Source organism: Eulemur rufifrons, chromosome 6, assembly GCF_041146395.1.
Source record: "Eulemur rufifrons isolate Redbay chromosome 6, OSU_ERuf_1, whole genome shotgun sequence".
NCBI lineage: Eukaryota > Metazoa > Chordata > Mammalia > Primates > Lemuridae > Eulemur > Eulemur rufifrons.
Genome location: NC_090988.1, coordinates 54,637,915 through 54,650,590, shown reverse-complemented (window position 1 = coordinate 54,650,590; position 12,676 = coordinate 54,637,915).

Here is a 12,676-nt window from a genome sequence, read left to right as displayed (position 1 = left end):
GTCTTCTATACCTTGTGTTAGGCAAAGATTTCTTAAATTAAAACTTCCACTCTCATTTATTTCTTTTTTGGGGGGGTGGTTAAAAACTGCTTTTTTAGAGATGAGGGTCTCACTATGTTGCCCAGGCTGGTCTTGAACTCCTAGACTCAAGCGATCCTCCTGCCTCCTGAGTAACTGGGTTTACAGGCAAAATCCACCATGCCTGGTCTATTTATTTCTTTTCTGGACCAAAAGCATAATCAGTCAATGCAAAAACTGATAAATTGGACATTGTCAAAGTTCAAAATTCTTGCACTTTAAAAGATACCATTAATAAAATTAAAAGACAAGTAACAGACCAGAGGAAATATTCGTAAGACATATCCAATAAAAGATTTGTATCCATAATATAAAAAGAGCACTTACAACTCAATGATAAGACAATCCAATCGAATAATGGACAAAAGAAAGAACAAACATTTCATCAAAGAAGATACTCATTTGAGTAAATTAAACATTATAGCAAAACTTACACATGGATGTCCATAATGTTATGTATCATTATTCATAATAGCCCCAAGCTGGAAGTAATCTAAATTTGCATCAACTGGTAAATGGATAGACAAAATGTGGTGTACCCAGGCAATAGAATGCTATGCAGCAATAAAAAGTAACAGACTATGGACACATCTGTTATAGAGGAACCTCAAAAATATGATGCTAAGTGAAAAAGCCAGACATAAGAGACTTCCTATTGTATGATTCTACTTATATGAAATGTCCAGGAAATGCAAATTTATAGAGACAAAGTAGATTAGTGGTTGTCTGGGGCTGAGAGTGGGAACAAGGATTAACTATAAATGGGCATGAGGGAAGATGAAAATTATTGGGGGAATGGAAATGTTCTAAAACTCATTTATCATGAGGTTGTATCACTCAGAAAAATCATTGTAAAGCTGAAATTGGCAAATTTTAGGATAAGTAAAATAAATAATAATAAATAAATAAAAGATGGGCGTACAGGGAATTTTACATGATTCTGAGTTCTTGTGGGGTATGCCCACGAGGGAAAGTATTCTAAGGAATTTAGCATATGGCTTTATAAAAATCTATTATCTGAGACAAGCTCTATTCCATCATGAACTTCAAGAGATTGGTTGGAACAAGCTGGCAACAAAGGACAGAGTCTATTCTTGGTGTAGATAGAGACAACGCCAGTAGAGACATTTAGGAGAGTGGCCTGTTGACCAAGGATTTTTTTTTTAAAGAGAGTGTTTATTCCAATTGGCACAAGTATGGTCTGCTAAACTGAGTGTTAGAGACCAGAGGAAAGAAAAAGTGCTGTATCATATGACAAAAAATAAATAAATAAATGAAAAAGAACATGAAGTATCTTAGCAAAAATACTAAGACAATAACCATAATCATATGTCCTTCATTAACTTTACTCATCTCTTTAAAATTATTTTTAGTTACATGTTCTTAGATTAGCATTTTCCTCCATAGAAGTCTTCTGCTTTGGGGCTGAAATTTTGCTGGAAATCCCAAGTCTCAGGACTCTAGTAGGTTGACTCAACTAAGTGTTAGTTTACAGTGGTGATGTCAGATACACAAGTCTATTTTCTGTCAATAAAGTATGGCAGGTGTCTTTAGACAAACGAGAGAACAATAGAAACCAGCTATTGACAGTACCAAATCATCTGGACAATCTATTAATTTTGTTTTGTTTTCTTTTTTTTTTTTTTTTTGGAGTCAGAGCCTCTCTCAGTCACCCTGGGTAAAGTGCAGTGACATCATCATCATAGTTCACTGCAACCCCAAACTCCTGGGCTCAAGCAATCCTTCTGCCTCACTTAGCCTCCTGAGTACATGGGACTACAGGTGCACACCACCATGTCTGACTAATTTTCCTATTTTTCGTAGAGACAGGGTCTTGCTCTTGCTCAGGCTGGTCTTGAACTCCTGGCCTCAAGCAATCCTCCCGCCTTGGCCTCCCAGGGTGCTAGGATTACAGGCATGAGCCACCGCACCTGGCCCAATCTATCAATTTTCAATATCAGAATGAAAAAGAGAAGAATATTCACCAGAGTGTAACACATAACAGCACAAACCTACTGGTGACTGCTATAGTTCATGAGGTCTCCATTGATGGCTACATATTAGAACCTATTAGAACCTGGGGGAGGAAAGGGGGAGAGGGAGAGTTAGTTTTCTCAGCCAATGTAACTAACTTATTTTTAATAATTCCATTTGTCCTCTATTTGCTTGAGCTCTGTGGGTGATATAGTGAATGTATTTACACATCTTGAGGCTCTTACGGCCCATTTTGTAAGATGTGCACCACAATTGCTACCAATAATAAAAGGAATGAAATCATAGTGGAAATAAATTTGACAGTCATCATGCAAGCCCTTACACGTCAATACAAGTATGCTTTTATCCTTCCAGGAAGGTCCACGATCACAGCCACAATACTTTGCCTTGCATAAAAATCATCTAGAAGGGATGAACCCCTCTTTTTGCTTTGACATCTTTCTCTACATTGTGGACATGGCAGCTAAGTCAGCTCTTATAATACTGAGAAACTAATTTTAAAAATATGGAGCATGCCAATTATACCTAAGTATTTTTAGCATCCCTCCTTGTGTCCTTCTGAATTATGAGTGCCATGCTGTGTGGGAGCAAATTTTTGGCATAATCCAGTAGCTGTCTGGGAAGTATAAGATGATTTTGGTGTAAAAGATGCCTTGATGATTTTATTATTCTGAATTTAGGGCCTAATCTTAGAGAAAGACAACAAAAAAGTGTTGTCAGGGCCTTAGCTTTGACTGTGTTATCAAAAAGAAAACAATATTTTCAATGACATTCTTATTAAGAATTTTAACTTCTCTGGAAAGAGGAATCCTGTTGTTTTATGTTATATCATGACCCAAGACCATGATGTGAGTCAGCACAACAACAAAAAATTAACATGCTTTTTGAGAAGTGAAATTCACATTCGGATTGGTTAAGGACTTAAATTCTACTGTCAGGGGAAAACACACAGGAAACAAAAAATAACTTTTATTTCTTCATGTTTAGAGTAGACTTTATACTCAAAGATGGCTTTTCTTATGAGCAACCAATATCATTTAAAGCTTTATACTTCTTAAAATAAAAGTAATCTGAAGAAGCACTTCCAGAAGGGCAGAGTAAGGACATCTGAAAATTCATTCCTCCATAAAAGCAAGAAAACCACTGATAAAGTGTCAAAATCAACTTTTCCAGAACTCTTGAAATTAACCAAAGCTTTAAAAAAATCTAAGGAACATTTGGTAATGATGACAGCAACATGGCATAGTAGCAACATGGCTCCTCACTCTCCCTCCACCCACAGATACACCAGATAAATATCTATTCATGGATTAGTTCCCCCCGACAGAAAACCAGAGACCAGCTGAGAGACTCCTATCCACAGGGCAATTGAGAAAACATCCATATCAAATGGGGAGGAAAAGCTGAGGCACACTTGGGTATAGACCCCACCCCAGGCACTGCACCAAAAAACTGGGAAAGGAATCCCCAGCCCCCAGCTTCTCCCTGTGGAGAAAGGGGTTGACCTCAAATGTACTACCCTAACTCCATGGTTCCCCATGGTTTGGCTCTTAATTCACCAACTCTGAGAGCAGAGGAGAGTAGACACAGATGAGTCTCTTTCTAGACCACAGGAAAAAAACAGTGGTTTAATACTGGCGCTCAAGTACTTCCACGGGCTTCATCCCTGGGAGCAGTGGAGAGAGGGAGCTTAAAAAAATGCAGCCCCCTGGCTGGGTGAGGTGGCTGACACCTGTAATCCTAGCACTCTGGGAGGCCCAGGCGGGAGTATTGCTTGAGGTCGGGACAGAGTTCAGGACTAGCCAAAGCAAGAGCAAGACCCTATCTCTACAAAAAATAGAAAAATTAGCTGTGTGTCCTGGCACGTGCCTGTGGTCCCAGCTACTTAGGAGGCTGAGGCAAGAGAATTGCTTGAGCCCAGGATTTGGAGATTGCAGTGAGCTATGATGACGCCACTGCACTCTACCCAGGAAACAGAGAGATATTGTCTCAAAAAAAAAAAAATGCAGTCCCCTGTCTCTCCCTGGAAAGGACACACTCTTCCTGTGGATACTTGGCAGCCTGCCATCTAACTAACTTGCTACAAGGAGATAAAGGGTCAGGCAAACGTTAACCTGTAGCCAGCCTGAGAAGCAGACTGGCACTTCCTAAGCTTTCTCCCTGAGCTTGCTCCAACAATAGCCCGAGGTCTATGAATCCCTTCTGGAAGGAGTTGTTCACACATCAAACTTCACAACTTCTACCTGAGGGACTGTATCCTAAACCTTCTAGGTCTGGGAGGAGAGGGGGTTAAGTATATGTGAATCTATCTAGACCACAGGGAAAAAAATGGCAATTTTATATGGGCATGTAAACACTTTCACGGGCTTCATCCCTCAGGAGTGGTGCAGCGTGCAGAGAAAAGGCTTTAAAAATGCAGCTTTCCAGAATAAGCAAATCCATGGTGGGAAAAAAAAAAAAAAGAAAGAAAGAAAGAAAAAAGAAATGCAGCTCCAGCCCAGGTGTGGTGGCTCATGCCTGTAATCCCAGCACTTTGGGAGGCCAAGGATCCCTTCAGACTAGGAATTCAAGACTAGCCTGAGCAACATAGAGAGACTTGGTCTCTACAAAAAACAGAAAAATTAGTCAGGCATGGTGGTGTGCACCTGTGGTCCCAGCTACTCGGGAGGCTGAGGCAGGAGGGTCTCTCTCTTTTATTTTTTTTAGACAGAGTCTCGCTCTGTTGCCCGGGCTAGAGTGAGTGCCGTGGCATCAGCCTAGCTCACAGCAACCTCAAACTCCTGGGCTTAACAATCCTCCTGCCTCAGCCTCCCAAGTAGCTGGGACTACAGGCATGCACCACCATGCCTGGCTAATTTTTCTATATATATATTTTAGCTGTCCAGATAATTTCTTTCTATTTTTAGTAGAGACGGGGTCTTGCTCTTGCTCAGGCTGGTCTCGAACTCCTGAGCTCAAACAATCCTCCCACTTCGGCCTCCCAGAGTGCTAGGATTACTGGAGTGAGCCACTGCACTGGGCCAGGAGGGTGTCTTGAGCTCAGAGTTTGCAGTGAATTATGGTGATGCCACTGCACTCTAGCCTAAGCAACAGAGTGAGACCCTGTCTCAAAAATAAATAAACAAATACATACATACATAAAATAAATAAATAATAAAATTACAGCTCCCTGTTTCTCCATGGAAGGGGGTTTATGCCATGCATCAAGTGTCTCAACTTTTCAGCTACCTTCCAAAGGACTCCATCCTAAACCTCTTAGCTCTGGGAGCAGAAGGTACTAGGCATATGTGAGTCTCCCAAGATCACAGATCAAAGAGGTGGTTTTAAATGGGTGCACAAATGCTTCTGGGGCTACACTCCCTTGGAGCAGTGCAGAAAAGGGAGGGAACGTACAGCTCCCATTTTCTCAGCACACTTCCAGTGGCTACTTGATGGCCTGGCTTCTAAAAATCTTGCACCAGAGAGCTAATGGGGCAAACAAACAGTAGCCCTCTGGCAGCTGGCTCCAGAGCTTGGCACTTCATGAGACTTTCTTCTGGCTCACCCCAGAAATATATCCAGGCCTATGCATTCTTCCTGAAAGGAGTTTGGCTATGCACTGAGTGCCACAACTTCTATAGCTCCCACCTAAGGAATTGTCTCCTTAATTACCTAGCTCTGGAAGTTGAGGGGCTTTGCATTCCTGAGTGGCCCAAGACCAGAGAAAATTAAGAGGCAGATACATAATGCGCTCACTTCCAGCAGCTACTCCCCAGGATCAGAGGGTACAGCCTGGATGTGAGTACAGGCACTTGCCACGGATCTTCTCCCCAGCTTAGTGCAGAAAAGAGTGGGAGATATATGTCCATGCGCAGCTTTACCATAAAGATAGAAGGAACTGGAACAGATATCCAACACCTCAACCTTTCCTGCTACATCTAGAGAGCCTGGCTCCTACCTTACTGGTCTCAGGATACTGACACGGTGTGGCACATTCTATGTTTCAGCAGGGGCCACCAGAAACAGAGACAGCAGTCTGGACAAACGCAAAGACTTGAGAGGCACCTTAAAATCTCTAGTCAGACATTAGTGAGATCCTTCCTCTACATGAGGCCGGTCTGACAAGACTGAGAGAGGTAGTTGTCTTATCTAATGTGCAGAAACCAACACAGAGAGTCAAGGAAAATAAAGAAACAGGGAAATATGTTCCAAATAAAGGAACAAAATAAATCTCCAGAAGCCAACCCAAGTGAATGAAGATATGTGATTAACCTGAAAGAGAATTCACAATAATGGTCAGGAAGATGGTCACCAAGGTCAGAAGAATAATGCAAGAACCAACTGATTATTTCAACAAAGAGATAGGAAGTATTTAAAAAGTACTGACCAGCCAGGCGCGGTGGCTCACGCCTGTAATCCTAGCACTCTGGGAGGCCGAGGTTGGCGGATCGTTTGAGCTCAGGAGTTTGAGACCAGCCTGAGCAAGAGCCAGACCCCGTCTCTACTAAAAATAGAAAGAAATGATCTGGACAGCTAAAAATATATAGAAAAAATTAGCTGGGCATGGTGGCACATGCCTGTAGTCCCAGCTACTTGGGAGGCTGAGGCAGAAGGATTGTTTGAGCCCAGGAGTTTGAGGTTGCTGTGAGCTAGGCTGACGCCACGGCACTCTAGCCCAGGCAACAGAGTGAGACTGTATCTCAAAAAAAAAAAAAAAGAGACAAATGAAAATAGAAACACAACATATACCAAAACTTATGGGATGCAACAAAAGTGGTACTAAGAGGGAAGTTTATAGCAATAAATGCCTACATCAAAAAAAAAGAAAGATCTCAAACACTATATCTCAAGGAACTGGAAAAAGAAGAAAATTAAGCCCAAAGTTAACAGAAGGAAGGAAGTAAAAAGATCAGAGGAATAAAATAGAGACTAGAAAAACAATAAGAAAAGGTCAACAAAACTAAGAGGCAATATTTTGAAAAGCTAAACAAAATTGACAAACCCTTAGCTGGACTAATTAAAAAAAAGAGAGAGAGAAGACTCAAAGAAATAAAATCAGAAATGAAAGAGAAACATTATAACAGATACCACAGAAATATAAAGGATCATGAGACTACTATGACCAATTATACACCAAGAAATTGGATAACCTAAAAGAAACATCACATTATACTCCATAAATACATACAATTATAATTTTTAAATTAGAAATAAAAAAAATCTTCAACAAAATCTCAGTAATATTTATTTGAGAAAAATAGCTGAATCTCAGTAGGAATGGTGAGCTTTGTGGCATTTTTACTTGCTTTTTTTACATCTCCCTTTTCCCAACTCCATAGTATCCTTCAAAGTCAACAGTCTCGTAACTAGAGTAGCTATGAAAACCAGCAGCCTAGCAGCCACTAGAGGGGGTAGAGTGGGTTTGGAGTGTCCCCCCAAAGCCCCATCCCTACAGAATTGTCACTGTTTGACCTATCTGGCAACTCCTGTTTACGGGCCCCATAAAAAAGGGACTAGTCTGTATTTGACTTCGCTCAGTGCTCACTCACTGAAAAACCCTATTCCTACAGTGTTTGTCTAAACAATTAGCAGAAAGTTGTTTGACATCCCAGCTGCCCGAGGCAGGAACACCATTCTTAACATATTCCTGGGTATCAAGAAATCCACAGGTATTTTCAGAACTGTGCACATGTCCAGGAAATACCTGAGAAGGCTCCAATCTCTCAACTCTGTTGATCTTGAGGCCCTGCACAAAGAGGACGTAAAGATGAAATCAGGGTAAACTGCCAGAGCATTAAAGACTGCAACTAACTTACACACATAACTCCTTGGCAAAGAGTGAGAGACTTATTGCTTCAAGGCATAAAAGGAAATCTTGTTCCAATCATTGGCTGGCCACCAAGCTAACCAGGTAGAAACTTCAGTGACCACACATGGCAAAAAAAAAATAGACTTTACAGAATTAATCTATGAAAGTCACTAAACAAACAGCAGCAACAAAAACAAACTCTGATTGGAGGGGTTGCCAATTATATTATAAAATATTCTGTTTTCAACAGAAAAATATGAGACATGCAAAGAAGCAAGAAAGGGTGGCCCATATACAGGGAAAAAAAAAAAAACAGTCAGTAGAAAATTGACAGTTGAATGCGGTGGCTCACACCTATAATCCCAGCATTTTGCAAGGTAGGAGGAACACTTGAGGCCAGGAGTTCGAGACCAGCCTGGGGAATATAGCAAGACCTTGTCTCTGCAAAACAATTTTTTAAAATTAGCCTGGCATGGCTGCACCTGTGGTCCTAACTACTCAGGAGGCTGAAGCAAGAGGATTGCTTGAGCCCAGGAGTCCAAGGTTACAGTGAGTTATGATTGTGCCACTGCACTCCAGCCTGGATGACAGAGCAAGACCCTGTCTTTAGAAAAATAAAATAGAAACTGAACCTAAGGAAGCCCAAATGCTGTACCTGCTAGGCAAAGACTTTAACTCAGCTATCATAATAAGAATTAGAGGAAATCATGTCTAAAGAACTAAAGAAAAATATGAAAATAATAAGCCATAAAGTACAGCCTATTGATACAGAGAAAAAATTATTTTAAAAAACACCAAATAAAAAGTCTGGAGTTGAACAATACAATAATTGAAACTAAAAATTTACTAAAAGGGCTCAGTAGCAGATTTGAAGTGACAGAAAAAAGAATCTGGGCCGGGTGCGGTGGCTCACACCTGTAATCCTAGCACTCTGGGAGGCTGAGATGAGCGGATCGTTTGAGCTCAGGAGTTCGAGACCAGCCTGAGCAAGAGCGAGACCTCATCTCAACTAAAAATAGAAAGAAATTATCTGGACAACTAAAAAATATATAGAAAAAATTAGTCGAGCATGGTGGCACATGCCTGTAGTCCCAGCTACTTGGGAGGCTGAGGCAGAAGAAGGATTGTTTGAGCCCAGGAGTTTAAGGTTGCTGTGAGCTAGGCTGATGCCACGGCACTCTAGCCAGGGTGACAGAGCAGGACTCTGCCTCAAAAATAAATAAAGAAAAAAGAAAAAAGAATCTGAAAACTTGAAGATAGAGCATAGAAACTGTCTATTCTTAAGAATAAAAAAAATTAAAGAAAAATGAAGAGAAATAATGAAGAAAAATGAGGAGAACCTAAAGGAATACCATCAAGCACATGAAAATACACATAAAGGAAGTGCCAGAAGAAATGTAGAGAGAACAAAGGGCATAAATAATGATGGCTAAAGCCTTCACATTTTATTTAAAAAATTAATCTACACATCTAAGAAGCTCAATAAACTCCAGCAAGACAAAAAGAAATTCACACCTAAACACAATAGTCAAACTACTGAAAGATAAAGAGAAAATCTTGAAAAACAGCAATAGAAAAGTGACTCATGATTTATAAAGGAATCATAACAAGATCAACAGCTAATGTCTCATCTGAAACTATGCAGGCCAGAAGGTAGTGGGATGACATATTCAAAGTGCTGAAAGAAAAAAGACTTTCAACCAGGAATTCTATAACCAGAGAAACTATCATTTAAAAATGAAGGAGAAATTAAGGCATTCCCAAATAAGCAAAAACTGAGGAAATCTATCACTAGCAGACCTGCCCTACAAGAAATTCTAAAGGTTGTCCTTCAGGCTGAAATGAAAGGACATTAGACAGTAACTTGAATCCACATGAAGAAATAAAAGAGCGCCAATAAAAGTTAATACATAGATAAATATAAAATACAATATAAATGCATTTATTACTCTTGTTACTCTTTTCTTATCCTGTCTAGTTGAAAAAGACAATTATACAAGGAATAATTTTAAAATTCTGTTGATGGGCTTATATTGTATAACGATGTGATTTATATGACAATGACAGCACAAAAGAGTAGGGGAGAGAGTGAAGCTCTACTGGTGTAAATTTTTGAACACGTAAAATTTAGTTTGTATTAATTTGAACTAGATTTTACAATTAAAATTAAGATTCTAATTGTATTCCCCAGCCTGACCACTAAGAAAAAAATGTTTAAACATAGTCAAAGAAACAACAGAATTAAAATGGTACACAAGAAAAATCTTTTAAACATAAAAGAAGGCAGTAATGGAGAAATAGAGCAAAAAAAAAGAGAAAAGACTCACAGAAAACAAAATTGCAGATGTAAATCCTTTATCATTAGTAATTACATTAAATATAATTGAATTAAGCATTAATAACAATGCAGAGATTAGTAAATTAAAAACCCATTATCCAGCTGGGTGCATGGCTCATGCCTGTAATCCTAGCACTTTGAGAGGCTGAGGCAGGAGGATCGCTTGAGCCCAGGAGTCTGAGGTTGCAGTGAGCTATGATGCTGCAGCACTCTAGCCTAGGCAACAGAGTGAGACTCTGTCTCAAAAAAAAAAAAAAAAAAAAAGTCCCAAACCAAACCAAAACAAAACAAAAATGCTATTATACAATTATATGCCAAACTATATGAGCCACTACATGAGCCACCCTTTGCATTCATAGACACACAGAGGTTGAAATTAAAATAAAAAAAAAAAGAATTGGAGAGAGAAATATACAATTACATGATAACAATTGGAGATTTCAATACCCTACTACCAGTAGTAAAGAGAATAACTAGGCAGAAGATCAACAGGGAAGTACAGGGCTTGAAAGGCACTATAAATCAACTAGACCTAGCAGACATCTACAGAGCATTCCAACCAAACAATAGCAGAGTATTCATTCTTCTCAGGTGAATATGGAACACCATAATTTAGGCCATACAAAGGTAGCAATAAATAAATTTAAAATAATTGAAAAAATATAAAATATCTTCTCTGACCATGATGGAATGAAATTAGAAATCAATAAGAGAAGAAAATTTAGGAAATCCACAAATAGGTAGAAATTAAATAACTCATAAATAACCAAAAGTCAAAGAATAAATCACAAGGAAAATTAGAAAATACTTTAAGATTAATGAAATGAAAATATAAACTATGAAAACTTATCAGAGGAAGCCAAAGCATGCTTAGAGAGAAATTTAGATCTTTAAATATCTATATAAAAAAGGGGAAAGATCTTAATAACCTAACCTACTACCTTAAAAAAAAAACATAAAAAGAAGAGCAAAATAAACTAGCAGAAGAAAGGAAATAATAAAAGAGCAAAAATAAATGGAATAGAGGATAGAAAAACAATGAAAATAAAAAAATCAAAGTTGTTTTTTTTTAAAAAAATCAGAAAAACTGATAAGCCTTAGGTAGGCTGATTAAGAAAAAAGAGAGAAGATTCAAATTAATAAAATTATTAATAAAATAAGAAACATCACTATTGATCCTACAGAAATAAAGAGGAATGTAAAGCTGTGGTCCCCAACCTTTTTGGCACCAGGGACAAATTTCATGGAAGACAATTTTTCTATGGACCAGGGAAAGATGCAGCTTTACAATGGAAGTAAGATGCTCACTTGCCACTAGAAAGCCTGCCACCAGATGCAGCTTAATTGTCACTTGCCACTCACTGATAGGGTTTTGATGAGTCTGCAAGCAATTGATAATTGACTTATGGTCTATGTGCAGTCAAACCTCTCTGCTAATGATAATCTCATTAACCTCAGATCATCAGGCATTAGATTTTCATAAGGAGTGAGCAACCTAGATGCCTCGCATGCGCAGTTTACAGTAGGGTTCATGCTCCTGTGAGAATCTAATGCTGCCGCTGGTCTGACCAGAGGCGGAGCTCAGGTGGTGATGCCAGCGATGGGGCACAGCTGTAAATACAGATGAATCTACCCCACGCCCCGCTCACTGGCTGCTGTACGGCCTCATTCCTAACCGGCCACAGAGGACTGGTACCGGTCTGCAGCCTGGGGGTTGAGGACCACAGCTGTAAGGGGATACTGTAAACAACCGTAGGACAACAAATTAGATAGCACAAATGAAATAAACAAATTCCTGTAAGACACAAACTGCCAACTATAACACAGGAAGTAAACAATCTGAATAGACATATAATAATTAAAGCGGTTGAATTAGTGATCTGAAAACTTCCCACAAAGAAATGTTTAGGCCCAGATGGTCTCAGTGGAAATTTTCACCAAATACTTAAAGAATAATTCACACTGATTCTTCACAAAATCTTCCAAAAAATAAGAGGAGGAAACATTTCCCAACTCATTTTATGAGTTGTATTATACCAACCGGTATTACCTCGGACATAAAATCAGACAAAGACATCGCAAGAAAACTATGGATCAATATCCCTTATGAATGAAGATGTACATCTTCTCAACCAAATACTAGCAAACTGCATCTAGCAACATATCAAAGTATGATATACCATTATCGAGGGGTTTTATCTCAAGAATGAAAGTTGGTTTAACATCCAAAAATCAATTGATGTACACCTATTGCTAGAATAAAGGACAAAACCCACATTATCTCAATTAATACAGAAAAAAATCACTTGACAAAATCCAACATTCTTTCATGATTAAACATGCAAACAAACACTGAACAAACTAGAAATTGAAGGGGACTTTAATTCAAAACCTCATGAAGAGCATCTGTGAAAAACCCACATAATATCTTATTCAATAGTGAAAGGCTTTCACCCTTAGAGCATAAATAAGATAAA